Source organism: Crotalus tigris, unplaced genomic scaffold (genome assembly GCF_016545835.1).
Source record: "Crotalus tigris isolate CLP2741 ecotype Arizona unplaced genomic scaffold, ASM1654583v1 scf7180000017871.4482833, whole genome shotgun sequence".
Lineage (NCBI taxonomy): Eukaryota > Metazoa > Chordata > Lepidosauria > Squamata > Viperidae > Crotalus > Crotalus tigris.
Window position 1 is genome coordinate 3901807 of NW_024096690.1, and position 15754 is coordinate 3917560.

Genomic DNA, 15754 nt, shown 5'->3' on the forward strand with positions numbered 1-15754 from the left:
CTACATTCTCACTATTTGAATCATGACTATCTAAATTTGCCTAAAAGTTTCATTCTGGGAATTATCAGTACCTAACAAAATGAAATTCAATGGTGAAAAAGCCAAGGTTCTATATTTAGGCAAGAGAAATCAAATGCAGAGGTACAGTATAGGTGGTACCTTGCTCAATAGTAGCAACTGCGAGAGGGATCTCAGAATCATATTGTACAATCACTTAAATGTGAGCCAGCAGTGTGCTGCAGCTGCCAAAAAAGCAAACACAATGCTAGGCTGCATTAACAGAGGGATAGAATTAAGATCACGTGAAATGTTAATACCACTTTACAATGCCTTAGTAAGGCCACACTTGAAATACTGCATCCAGTTTTGATCACCATGATGTAAAAAAGATGTTGAAATTCTAGAAAGAGTACAGAGAAGAGCAACAAAGATGATCAGGGAACTGGAGGCTAAAACATAGAAAGAACGGTTGCTGGAATTGGATATGTCTAGTTTAATGAAGAGAAGGATGAGGGGTGACATGATAGCATATTCCAATATCTCGGGTTACCACAAAGAAGAAGGAGTCAAACTATTTTCCAAAGCATCTGAAGACAGGACAAGAAGCAGGAGATGTAAACTAACCAAAGAGAGAAGCAACCTAGAACTAAAGAGAAATTTCCTGACAGTTAGCACAATTAATCAGTGGAACAACCTACCTCCAGAAGCGGTGAATGCTCCAACAACTGGAAGTTTTTTTAGAAGAGACTGGATAGCCATTTGTCTGAAATGATATAGGGTTTCCTGCCTGAGCAGGGGTTTGGACTAGATGACCTCCAAGGTCCCTTCCAACTTTATTATTATTAGTAGTAGTACCGTTACAATAATAGCTCAAAAGATACACAGAGATGACTAAGCAGAATTCTCCAAAAGATAAAAATGGGTTATTCGGGTTTTCTCCCGCATAAAATTGGAAGTGTCTTGGTGACGTTTCGACGAAGTCCCATTTGTCATCTTCAGGCTGGTGTTTTCTAGAAGCACAAAGCCAAAAACACCAGCCTGAAGATGACGAATGGGACTTCGTCGAAACGTCGCCAAGACACTTCCAATTTTACGCGGGAGAAAACCCGAATAACCAAAGACCTACATACAAACACTCGCAAAAACCTCAGAAAACATATACCGTATATGCCAGCGTACAAGGCGACCCGGCATATAAGACGACCCCTGTCTTTGTTGCCGAGTCGCATTCCTAGAATGTCATCTTATATGCCGGAAACTACCAGTATTTCCGGTGTATAAGACGACTCAGTGTATAAGACGACCCCCGTTTTTGGTGCCGATTTTAACGCTTGCAGAAGTCGCCTTATATGCCGGCATTTACGGTATATAAAAACAAATAAATACGAACATCAGGATAATATCAAACTAAGATTTGTTTAATAAAATGATGAGCTTTCGTCAGCCAACACTGCCAACATCATCAGAGCATAAAAACAAGTCAATAGGAGTTCCCTTTTTATAACGCCAGCCGATTTTGCGCACGGCTACTGGATCTAGTCATGGGTCCATCTGATATCTCTGATTGTTTCATTCTTGGAAGGCACGTAATTGCTGTTCCCTTGATGGTTTTTAAAGCCGCAATTCCCTTATCCATTTTCTTTTCTCCAATCCCCTCCCTTGTGCACCCCCCCCCCGCTGTCTGTTATTGCACCACTAACTTCTAGGGCTGCTGATCCCTCTTTCTCCTTTTTGCCCATTGCTTTCTTCATATGTATCCAATTACCCAGATTCGTTGTTCCCTCCTCCCCCCTTTTTTTGAACATTTTGTTCATCTGCTCATGGCTGTCTGCTGTAGTCTCAATGATTTTTAGGGATGCTGCTCCCCCCCTCCTTTTCCCCAACCGTTGATTCGCTCGTGTGTCTCCAACCACCCCCTTGTGCTACACACTTTCGCTCATTCCCTCTCCTCGTCTCTAGCCCAAGGCATAGCATTCCATCCCTGGCAGGCTGTTAGCAGGATGTGTATCCAATAAAACCCTCTTGCTTTTTTGCCCCATTGCTCCTGTGTGTGTATGAGTGTTTCAAAGATGGTCCATCAAATGCGTCTGAATGTTTGTCCAGGAAGGCTCTAGTGCGCCCGTTCCTGTCTCCACTCTTCTGTTGGAGGACGTTGTCCTTCTCAGGGGATGCCCCAAGGCATGTTGAAAGCCTCCTTCCCACCATTCACTCCGATCTTCCATCGCTCGTGATCCTCGCACCTGCATCACCAAACTCTCTGCAAGATGTGTATTGGATTCTACTCCATCCTTAATTAGCCCTCTTGCTCCTCTTGCTCATGTACAGTCTCCCAATGGGGGGTCCCCTGTTCTTTCTATTGCTATACCCCTCTGGTCCTGTAAAAGGTGGATAAATTTCTTTTGTTGGGAATCCTGGCATTGTTTTTCCCACGTTCTCAGCATTTGGTATGCTGAGCAGAGTTCTATATGGCGGTTTATAGAGTTCTCATTGGAAAGTCAAGCCTCTTTAAGTAGCCTCTATCTCTTTTTGATCTCCTTTGAATCAATTATCATCTGTCCATTGGTTATTTTAGCAAAAATACCCTCTCTTAATAGAACATTAATTATAATAATTGTAAGCAGAACAATTGAGGTCAAATGATCCTTTCCAAACAATCACACCTGTATATGTAAATGGCCATTCTAGTTTCTATTAAAAGAACCAAAATGTTTTCAATGCGACTGGGATCAAAATTATATACATATATCATTGTGTTCAATCAAGGATACAGAACAATTTGGAAAATGACATCTTCTTTCTGTTTATTTTTGTAATTAAAAAAAATATTTAGGCCATCAAAGGAAAGAAATCTGTTCCCCGGACCAATATAAAAAAATATGAACTTATGATTTACTTCTCAGTTACTTATTTTGGGAATTTCCTATGTGTACACATTTCTGCCTAACAAGTTCTCCTCTTATTTTGACCTTTTGAATGTCTGCCAATTCTCCAAGTCCCTCAAGGAACTACCAGTATGTCTTTCTCCTCCATAGAATTTCTTTTTCCCATTTCAACTTTGCCTGTTGGCCTTTGAGTTTATGCTGAGTTCATCCATGAAGTGTCAGGCTTTCCTTTTTTAACTGCACATATGATAGGAATTAATTTGTTTCTGCAAACCATAGCTACCACTTATTCTGTTCTCTTGATGCTCTTTATTTTGAATCACTGCCCTAAATAGTTACATTTGGAATTATTTCCTTAAACAAAAACTGAATCTATGCTGGATTTCACAGAAACTCTGCCCAAAATGTATGTCTCATTTATGAAGGCTAAACAGTATAATAGTGTTAATGTGTTATTCCATCTGAGAAATATTCATCAATAACTATTCAAGTAATGGCTGAACCTATACATTTTTAGCATCTTTGTCAAAGAAAGTCAACAAGATCATTATACTAAGTATTAATGATAAGTCCCTTGTCTTCTGACCTTTCTTTGTCAGAATTTTGTCAATTTTCAATTACAGAATTGTCTCATTGCTTTCTCACAAGCACCAGCTTAGTTACAAAAGAGAAAAATTTAAATTCACACTATCCAAAAACAACACTCTCTTCTGGGGGGTAGGGGGAACAATTTTTATAAAATTACAAAGGCAACACTTTCAGCACTGTTCATGATCCTTTTCATGAGCAACCTCATTAAAATATGCAAGACTGAATTATATCACTTTTCCTTTGGAAATTCCAGGCTGCAGTGTTGTATGGACTGAATGTGCGGCTCAATGGACTGATTCAAGCTGGTTAAACATTAACGATTACTATCAATGCACTATCAATGGTGATATCACAATTTTTGACAGTGAATATCATATGGAAAAGTCAAATACATAAAAATGATTTTATGTAAGAAAGAAAAACAGCATAGTTATAGTCACACATTCATAATAGAAGCTTCCAAATAAGCTAGGAGATCTAACATTGGTACCAAATGAGAATGACTATCAGAAAATCAGTTAAACCCAATCTACGCACTGAATACATATTGTTAATTATCATTGCTAATGGGAATTATTTGATCACTGTATTTCAGTTAATTACAGAATTGCTATGAAAATGATTTAGTCAACATGATCAACCAGGATTATCTTAAATGGATGATTTGGAAACAAGCCAACAAAGGAAAGAAGACTTTCATATCTTACTATTGATTTTACACACTTGTATTTCTTATGAAAAACTAGATTCTGAACACAATCGGCTTTGTCTTCAGAATCTCTTGCAGTTGCAGTTTTTTTTAAAAAAAAAGCTAATTTAAAATAAATCTTCAGATTATTTCATTGTGGCTTTAGAATACCATATCACTTTTGATATGTAACAAGAACTCAAGACAGGTCCTGTTCAGTCATTATATCTGGACTGCCTCATGTGCTATTCCTTTGGCACAATAAATATGAATTATTATAGCAGCAGTAATGTGGATCATAGAATAGAATACAATATTATTGTAAAATAATAATAGGAAATAATACAATTGAGGCAATAGTCATAATATAATTTCCAGACTGAGTTGTTATAAGATGTGGATGGACTAGCCATACACAGCAAAACAGAATTATAAGAATCAGGTTGGAGTAAAAATTGGTTCTGAAGAAGTTCAAGCACAGTTTTGAATCAAAGTAATCAATGATACACAAGAAACCATTGTATTTTGCAAGGCATTAGGCTGAACTGGAAGGTTTCTATTCCTGTCCTAGGACTATTAGCTAGTCAGAAGCAGAATCTGTTTTAGCAACTTTGCTGCCAAACTCATTCTATCTCAAAATATACTTTTCTTTGAGTATTGATGAATGAGAGATATCTGTGGCTAACAATTGTTGGATCATTTGAGTCCAAGGGGGAAGGTCACAATTGTAATAGGAGCCATCCAGGAACAGCACAATATACCCATAGTTTATCATTGTGAAAGTGGTAAATAGGATTTAATCCAGAAGAGTCAATTCCAGAATCTTTCAGGATGCAGCTTTCAGATCCAATGTTACTTATTTTTCATAATGTTTTCCTGCATTCAGTAATTTTCGAGAGAAATGCTGCCTTGGGAACCAAAACTGAATCTATACAGAGGAAAGCTAGATGTAGATTAAAGAGATTAATGGAGAAGGGGCAATTATTATCACCCTCTCACTCCATGTTTGGATATACTTTTTACTTTTTATGCTGCTGTGCAAGAAGATATGAAGTCCAAGGCTGATTTGCTTTAGTCTTCTTTTTTAATTGATTATAATGCACAATTATTTTCCTTTCATCTTGTCACAATGTCATCTATCTCTTACCTTTTAAGAAAGAATAATCATCTTAAAATTCTCATGTCCTAACACAGCAAACTTGTAAGATTTGTTGAACTACCGTGTTTCTCCAAAAATAAGACCCACCCAGAAAATAAGCCTTAGCCTGATTTTTTGTGTCTGTGCTAATATAAGCCCTATCCCAAAAATAAGCTCTAGTTAAGAGTCTGCTTACTCTGTCCCACCGTCTGGTTGCTCACTGCCACAACAAGGCAGGAGGCTGCACAGCAAGCCATTGCCACCACCATGAGTTGAGATGAGGCAGGTGGGAGGGGTGGAGCTGCCCCACAGGCCACACACCTGCTTACCTCAGGGCCCCCACAGCCAAGCCACCCATGTCCCACCACGTGCCTCACCTCATGATGATGGCAGCAGCGGCAGCACAACCCCATCCACCAGGAGTCTGTTCATTTGCCTGGTTGCTCGTGGTCACAACAGGGCAGGACAACACATATCTCATGTGTCACTGTCACAAGCTGAGTGAGGCAGGGGGAGGGCTGCCCCGTGCACCCTGCACATGCTTACATCAGGGGCTTTGCAATCAGCCATCCATGCCCTGCCACCTGCCTCATTTTCATAATTGCCTTATACATGGATTTTTCATGGAATTTTGCTTAAAAATCTGAGGAAAATGAGTTATATACAGCTTATATATATTAGTAGTTTTTAAAGGGGAGGGGAGAACTACTATATATGCTTATAGATAGGTCCATGTGCAAATAAACCAAACCCTGTTTGGGGGTATATTTTGGCACCTAAAATGCTTGGCTTATCCTTGTACATTTTTTGCCTCCTAATTCACAAGATTCTTTGCAGCTAATTTATTCCTATGGGCTATTTTCCATTTTTCTAATATTATTTTTCTAACATTATCAATAGAAGTTCAGTATGATTTCATGCATAATAAAAATGAAAAATCAGGGAGTGCTTCCGGTGATGTCGTTGGTTGTAGACCCTGGGACACAAACTCTCCGTGCCCATGGTCCGAATTTCTTTCGCTGGCGGGCCCATTATGGCTGAATGCCACCCTGGAGGGGTGGCCACCGAGAGGTGAACATTTTGAGGAAACGGAGCCGACTGTAGCTGGCTCTCTGAACTCAAAATAGCCTCTGGAACCGGCGAGAGAAAGGCGGAGAGCTTCGTGTCTGCTGCCATCTTCAGCAGATCATCAGAGACAGAAGACAGCTGTTTCAAGAAAGAAGCTACCAATCCGGGTGAGAGGATATTAGTCTTTGCTGTAAAGTGGACCCTTGAGAAAATTGCCTGCCTTTAAAGTTAAGCTGCAAATCTAAAGGGAGGAGGAGGAGGGGATTTTTGCCTCTCCCCCCCCCCCGAAAAATGGCAGTTTAAGCGTTTTAAATTTTTTGAAAATCTTTTGAACTCTAATTAAATAGAATGAATCAGCTTGTTTCATCATAGAGTGAAAAGAAGATTTATTATTATTCTATTTGGGAGAAGCCCAAAAACTTTATAGTTTTTTTTTAGAATTTTTTAGAACTTTAGTTTTATATATTCATTGTTGGAACTTTCTCTTTTCCTTTTGCTTTCTCCCTATCTAAACAGCGGGGAAAGAAACAGTGTCCCCTGGTGGTTATTTTGCAACTTGTTTCCTTTGTTCTCTTGAATGGGAGAAAATTAGACCTAAAATGTATATGAAAATACCTGAATGGCTCTCAACAATGGAAGCATTTGCTTATCCAAATTTGATTAATTATGACAAGCTGGTTAGTTATAAAGACATTTGGTTAAAGATGGAAAACTTAAGGGCAGGCAAACCCTTCAACAACAAGGTATTGACTTAACATGGTGGTCCTATTTGCAAATTCAAACAAGATATGAAAAAGACATAAAATCAGCAGGATTTTATAAAGAACAGACTCCATTAGACAAAATCTTGTTAAAAACGGATGAGAATTTGATTAGGAAACTTTATAAATTTATTTTAAATTGGAAGATGGAAGAAGAACAAGTGAAAGAAACAATGATAGTATGGGCAAAGAATTTTGGATATTCCATAGATTTAGAAGATTGGCAAAAACTCTGGGACAAAAATATTAAACTCACCAAAGCAGCAGCATATAAAGAAAATTTATATAAGATGTTTTATAGATGGCATATGACACCAGTTCATTTAGTGAAAATGTTTAAAAATGTATTGAATACTTGTTGGAAATGTAAACAACAGCCAGGCACTTATTATCATGCCTGGTGGGTGTGCCCTAACGCTAAGAAATATTGGTCTAAGATTCATAGATGGCTGGAAAAGATGATGAAAATACAGATAGAATTTAAACCGGAACTGTTTTTACTAGGAATATTAAGACCTAATTATGGTAAAGAGAATGACTATTTGATACTACATGTTTTAACAGCTGCAAGGATAGTATTTGCCCAATTTTGGAAAAATGAAAATCTACCATCTGACCAGACTATAATTACTAAAATTCTAGACTGTGCAGAAATGGATAGATTAACATTGGAGATGAAAGAGAAAGATGATTCAGTTTATTTTAAAACTTGGGAAAAATTTTTATCAATGGTTAGAGATGTGTTAGAATTTGAAAAGAATTTAATATTATAGAATAAATGATGGATGTCTAATTGAGTTATAGTCACTAGATTGATAACATCTTTATTTTGTTTTTTTATCATTAAAGTTGATATTTATGATTAGTTGAGATTTTATTAATTATGCTTATATACATAGAAGAATTTTATCTATTTACTATTTATTAGTAACATGATTATATTTAATCTTATTTTAAAATGGCCAAGTATGATATGAATTATGTTTATTCACCATTATGATCCGGACGGCTGCTTGTTTGTTAAAGCATGAGATTATTGTACTTACCTTTTTTTTTTATCCCAATTCCCCGTCCCCTTCCTTTCCCATACCTGTATTGTTCCTAGTTTTTTCCTTATTCATATAAACCCAATAAAATATTTTTTTTAAAAAATGAAAAATCAGGAAGTGATACTAAGACATGTCAAACTCGCGACATCACATGACGTCATGCAAAGTATTGGGACGGTTTTGCCATTGCTGGCAATGGGGTGGGCGTGGCTTCTGAATGATGCATCTGGCCCACGGGCTGTCAGTTTGACCCCCCTGTTTTAGGGGACGACATTCACAAACCCCTCTTTTCAATTTTTCCTCAGTAGCCACCTTACAACTGCTTTAATACTGGTAATAGTGGAACTATTCCAGGCCTTCTTTCCTGTTTACTGGGTGTTTTATTAAACAAAGTAATCAAAAGCCTTGCCATACCAAATAGAAATGCAAATATCAAATTCATACTTTAATGTTCTCCAAATATCCACAAACAGTGGTCTCAAATAGAGAGGTGATGGCCAGTCCTAAAAAGGCACCATCAATTCATTGCAATGTAATCCCCTCCCCTTTTCAATGGAAATCATGAAGTTGCATGACAAAATAGGTGACACTTGTGACACAATTCTGATGAGAGCAGCAAGATCCTTCAGTCAACCAATCATACATTCTGAATTCACCATTAACAGGGAGAACAGTCCACATTAGTATCAAATACAAAATATAGAAAGAAGAAAAGAGGAAATGCCTCATTATGTGCATTATAAGCTAAATAACTCTAAAAAATATATCCATTTTCAGTTTCAAGACACAAATTACTCCATCACTGACATATACGTCTCAGAAATGTGCAGAATTATTTTCTTTGCACCTAACTTAAAAATACACCCTCCAAAACTGATGGTACATCGTAAAGCTATCCTTAATGTCCCAAAAGCTGCTTAGTAGCAATGTGGCTCTATAAATTACATTTGTATGTTTGATCTATTCAACTAAGTCCTGTTGGCAGCTCAGTTCTATGTTGCTGTCATTTAGAAAGAAAGTCAAAACTCAGTGATGGACAGCATGTGGCAAAAGAAGATGTTCTTTATGGAAAATTCACAAGAGTCTATTAAAAATTCTTTTTAAGTTTCTTCTAGACAAATACAAATTTCCTTAATTAAGCAGCCTCTGGATGTACTAAAGGTCATTCTGGGAGCTCATTCTCAATATATCTAAGGTTCAAGGCTGGAGAAATTTATGCATGATACTGGCACTGAACTCAGTATCTAAATATTTGGGCTGAATGGATATGAAATTTGTTCTAATATTTAGAAACACATTTTTCTTTTGAATCTTCTTCATATATAGAAATGCAAAAATGTGCATTTACCAGAATTGGCAGGGTGCAGGTAAAAAGAAAGACAAAAATGATACCTTGGGGTAAAGTACTGTAGGTACATATTTCCATTTCCAAAGAAAACATTGCTTGCAAACAGTAAACAGTAACTACAAAAACACACATATAAATAGAAATGTGCATGACAATCTAAACAAATGTTAATGAATTCTCTCTTTTTTTTGCCAGTTCCACACTAGTACAGAAAATTTGCTTTGCATGGGAAGAAAATGGATAAAAATCACCCAGCCCAGCTAAATATGGTGTATGATCACAAATTAATATTGGCTTCATGCTCTAATTGTGAATTACATGGATGAATATTGTTAGGAAATATATTAGGGAAGTGGGACTTTTATTTGATCTAGTACAGCAAGACATTTATGTTTTTATATGATGTGCTTTGTTTTGTTTTGTTTGTTTATTTGTTTCTTTGTCTGAGAAAACCTTATAATCCTTCTGAACTTTTGGATATATATTTCCAATATCAGACCTGAAAACTATTTTATGCTACCAAATTGTTGTATACTTATTTATCTCTCCTTTCTCCATGAACTTAAATCAGTGAATAACATGTTCTAGTTTTTTTTAATGACAACCCTCTGAGATAAGTTGTGCTGAGAGATAGTGATTGGCTCAGAATCATCCACACAACCACCATTACTTCAGAAAAACAACACCCCAGAAGTTTGTTCACTGGTTAGCCTTGTGCAAAAGAAATTGAGAACATTTAGTTTATTTTTTCTTACTAATGGAGAACTAGGGAGCCAATTTGGTGCAAAGGCTAAGGTATCAGGCTAGAAACCAAGAGACTCTGATTTCTAGTTTTGTCTTAGTCATAAAGCCTGACTGACTTTGGGCCAGTTATTATCAGCTCTAGGAATGAGGCAATGGTAAACCACTACTGCAATCTTGTCAAGAAAACTGCAGGGGCTTGTCCAAGCAGTTGTCAAGAATCAACAATGACTTGAAGGCATTCCCTCCCCAAAAATTGAGAATTGCAAAGCCATCTAGCTAGCAGTTTTCTTACAGGAGGATAGGTGAAAAGAGAGTTTTTTTTTCATTAGGGGAAATCACAAACAAGCAAAGTTTTGCAGTGGTTTCAAACCACAATTGAACCTGCTCCGCAACACTCCCAATATTGTGCTGATATAAAGATATGGAGAAATATACTAAATTATGGTGGTATAAATTAGATTTAGCTATGTATTCTAACATAAGCATGTACTGAAATATATAAATGTGCAAATGTGTCCTTCACATTTGTTGATTTAGAGAAAGAATAAGCTAATATGATTAAAGCAAAGCATGTGTCAGAATAAATAGAATATTTAACAAATAGTTCAATACAGAGCAGGAATACAGGTATACAGCACAATCAAACATGCACGATTTTATTACATAGCAGCCTCAGTAAATATAGTTTAAGCATTCCGGTGGAGTTGATTTCCTGATCTGATCTGATACCATAAAAATTTCTGACAGATCCTAAAAGACTAAGATGGGTGCACTTGCTGTATCCAGAACCTCCAAAACTAACAAGGCCAATGCTGATTCTGGCTCATACTGATGCCTGAAATCTGACTGGATGAGTTCCAGATAATCTATTTCCTCTAGGATATTCCATAGTTGATTTCATATATAGTTGTTTCCCTACTTAAAGAGGAAAGGTTGGATATCAGGGGGCAGTTGTCAAACATCTCTGGATATACGGGGAATCTCTTTAGGAAAGGGTCACAATGCAACATCCTTTAATGTGCTCAGAACACCCTTTCCTGCAATGAATATTGATTGCCCCCTGAATCCTGGAGGCACCAACAGTCAGGAGACTTCATCACCAGCCAACAATTTTATCCATAAGTCCAGGAAAAGGTCCTGATAAGTCCAGGAAAGGATCCTGATAGCACAGTACCTTATATCCCAGCAGAATTCTTAGCTTGTTTCTATGGCCCACTTAATTCATAGACATTCAAAGTCTACCACTAGGAACAGTTCCCAGCAGATGGATTTAGAAGACCAAGTTATATTAATTCACATCACATTACATCACATTACACCATCATATAATTTCATCTGCCTATCTAGCCACCCATCAATTATGAATGGCTGCAGTTGTATTGCAGAGAGACCTTATGTAATACCTTAAAGCCAGGTGTTTCAACAGGTTGACTGTCAGGTCTCCAGGATGGATCTACCAATTCAGATAGAGACAGCTACCCAGCTTAGAGATTATCATTTTATTGGAACAATCTATGAGGTACTCCTGCTATATTTTCCTTGGACCAACACCAATGGGATACAGTGACATAGAGAGAAAAGGAGAGAAAAGGAGAGAATTTTTGTTATTCCATGAGCTGCATAGTTTATACACTCTATTATTGGTTAGAATTAATTAATTAAGCATTGATTAATTAATTGATTAATTGTATTTTCTCCCTAATTTCAGTATTCAGAAATTATAAGAAATTAAGAAGATCACATAACTTCAGAATATTTTAAATGGATATGAAAATGAAAGTGAATCTGAACTTCTAGGATGGCATCAGCTCTCTGAATGAGCAGAGATGAAACCATGACTGTCGGCCTTTCCAGGTAATCCAGACACAAAATTCTATTTTATTATATAGCTACATCTACAGAATCTTGGTAGTCTGAATGTACAAATCTCCCTCTATATCTCACCTGATAATTTAGGGAGGTTCCTTTCTGAGTTTCTTTCTCTGTCAATTATGCAGCTATAGGCTTACCCCTGCTTAGGCAGCATCTCTGCCCCTCATCTTTCAAGATCATTTCCACATATCCTTACAACGGCAAAAACCAACCCCCCCCCCCAAAAAAAACAGTGAGTACATTGATCCTACAGAATGTCCTAAGATAAAAATGGGACAAGAAATTAACCATGTTATCTGGTTGTCTGATCATGGCAAGAAGTCTGCAAGGAGACTGCAGGACAGAGGTTTTCTGTAAGTTTAAGTATCTGGAGATAGTGCTCTTATCTATGGTACACTGGATCCATTAATCTCTCTTTTCAAGCTTTTTCAGAAATTACCTATTTAATTATCTAAAAGCTTATCTAAAGAGCTTCAAAATGACAAGTTTGAAAGGCCACCTTAATTATAAGTTAAAGAATTTAAAGAATTGGAAATTCATGGCTAAAAGTAAATAAGACCCTGATCCAAGGAAGTTGTAAGTGAATTAAGGGACAAGACAAATTTGGGATATTAGGATTTTTGCTTTAAGATTTTGGAAATAATTATATAAATAAACAGCCTTTCATGGAAACTAAATTATTTTGTCCATCTTGTCATAACAGAAATTTGAGACTTTATAATTTCAAAATTGGATACTCGAGGGCACTAAAGATTTCAGGCAGAAAAGTAAAAGCAAGTTTTTGGTTAGTACTGGAATTTATAAAATGAAACAAAACACTATCACACTTAAAAGAGTCCAGGAGGTTTTTCCAAGAATGGGATCAGAAACTAGCAGCTACAATGTCAGCAGTGATCTTTGCTTCTATGGATAGACTATAAAAGATAATAACAAAGAAATGACAAATGTGAAAGAAGATTTTTGAGACATTTCCAGAATAAAGAGATGAAACAAATTTTTCCAGTGTAGAAATATAAGAACTAGAAATACTGGAAAATTTAAAAAATGTGGATTATATGACAGAGAAGACAACTAAAATGGAAACACAAATGATAAGATCAAGAGAATTACCTAGATAAGAACTTTTTAATGGATATTTTAAAAAAAAAGTTGGCTAAAGTCTTGAAAATTAAAGTGGAAATACAAATGATAAATTGAGAAAATTGCCTGGATAATTTTTATTGCATTTATAAAAGAGGTTTGCTAAATCTTCAAACAAGCCTTTGAGATAGGAAAAAGAAAAGTGAAGATAGATCAAATCCTATGGCAGCTTCTGAATAAATTAAGATAAATATTGTTACAAATAAAAGAAAATAATATAAAGTTGGTTTGCTTGACTAAGGTCAAGATATGTTTCTGTAAAGTTGTAGTAAACTTTAAAGACTTTTTCTTGACATCAAGGCTGAAAAATTAGGGGAAGAAAAAATATTGTTTATAATCTTATAGGAAGTAAAGTTTGTTTATATTTGCTATGATGAAGATTGAAAGTCACTTGTTTAAATATTTATTTTCTGTTTTTACTTTCTTTTTCTTCTTTTCTTTTTTTCTTTGTACCTTATATTCTTTCTTTTTATCTTTCTTTTTCTCACTGAATTTATTTGTTTATATTACAGTAATCAACTTTAAAAAAATATTTTAAAAAAGAAATGCTATTGTGTTTCTATATTACACTAACTACTGTATATCCTACCAGCAAAATATAAAATGCCATTTTAATTCTTGCAGTAGAAGAAAACATATTGGATATCACATATCCAATAGAACTGGATGCTCTTCAGAGATAGACTGATCCTTGGGAAGTATAGTCTCAGACACCTGAAAGACACCAATTAGGACAAAAGTTGAAATAGAAGATTCAAGGACAATCTCATAGGAAGATTCAGATCAATCATCATCTCCTTGTAAATTAAATCCCAGCTATAATCATCCATCCATCCATCCATCCATCCATCCATCCATCCATCCATCCATCCAGGGGACCTGAGGTTTTGCTCTGCTATTGACCTTTTCTCTTCAACCCAGCATGAGTGCAAATAAGTCTGAGTCTGTAGAATAGGCCATTTCTACAAGAATGACTTAGAGTGTCAATAATGAAGCAACTAAAGCAGCTCTTAGTGATATTCTAGACAAGAAGCATCAACCATGAATCCTAATGCTACCCTCAATGTAATGTTTCAGTAACAAAATCTTGCAAGTCTGAAAGTACATGTCTCTTCCCCCCCGCTTGCCTTTACAGTTCAAGAAACAAAGAAGAACTTCTTCTGAAAAGTTTACCATGCCCCCATTATTTCTGTGGAGTTAGCTACCTTTTATCTGTCTTTTGTCTAGTCTGTTGCTGCTGCTATTTTCCAAGGCCCTTCTCACAGACCATTACACCACTATGAATGTTTGCCTAATTCTATAACATGCTCGAAATTACAAATGTAGAAACTGCCATAGGTGGGGGAGGACTACCAGATTAGCTATGATGGTGGGGAACAGTTGCAATTCTTTATAGCGAAGCAGGAAATATACAATATTATAGTGTTTCTTTATCAACTAGATATTTTGTATGATGGCAGAGCTGAAAATCCTTTCAATAGGAAGAAGTAAAACAAAGTAAAATAACAACAACAACAAAAATAAATCCCTGCATACCCCAGCCTTCTAGGAACTGGCACTGATCATAATTGCTAGCTATACTATGCCCTGTGAGAGCATACATCTAGGCAATATTTAATAGACACCCGAAAATGACATCTTGACATTTATTATTGGTATTTACCATTCCTCAGCCAGGTTTAAACTAGGTGAGATATCGAAACTCAATTTATACTAAATTCTATGGATTTCACATTGATTTATGAAAGCATGTGCTTGTCACTTCATTAAATCAGAATTGCATGCCACATGTTGTTTCTCCAATATTCCTAAACAGGCTGACCTTTCTCTTATTTCAGTAAATGGAAGCATTGTTGATGCTTATAATGTTTATGTATGCATAAAATTATGCTTTAATACCATAAAATGCTGTTGATCCAGTTTGACTGTATTTGCTTATCAGCTGACTTCTTACTGTACAATCTTTTTTTTTCAAATGTTCTTTCTTTACTTTTGATAAAGGCTGTAGAGAACCTTACCAAAGTTGATTGACAACCACTTTTTTCCCCTCTTTTGTTTCCAAATAAAACATATTGGTTTCCTTCCAGTAGATGGCACTATTCATCTGTGGACATACCTAGATTTACCCAGAATCAGAGTTCTGGGTTCAGTAACTCTGCTCATACCAAATCAGTAAATCACAAGCATTTGGTTTTTAAAATTTTCCAACTTTTCCTATTTCGTCATATTATTTTTGTGATACAACAAAGCACAGAACTATTCTTCAGTCTATTTGGCCTTCACACAGATTGCAACTTCAGATATGAAAATGATTTATGGTACTTAATTCAGCCTAAAACATTTTGATTAAAGTGGCAGGGTATTGATGTATGAAGAACATATTGATATTTATGGTTTTAATACCATTCATGCCTCATTTGCAATGTCAGGGTACTGTTTTCTCATAAAGTAATGGTGCTTTAGACTCAAACAT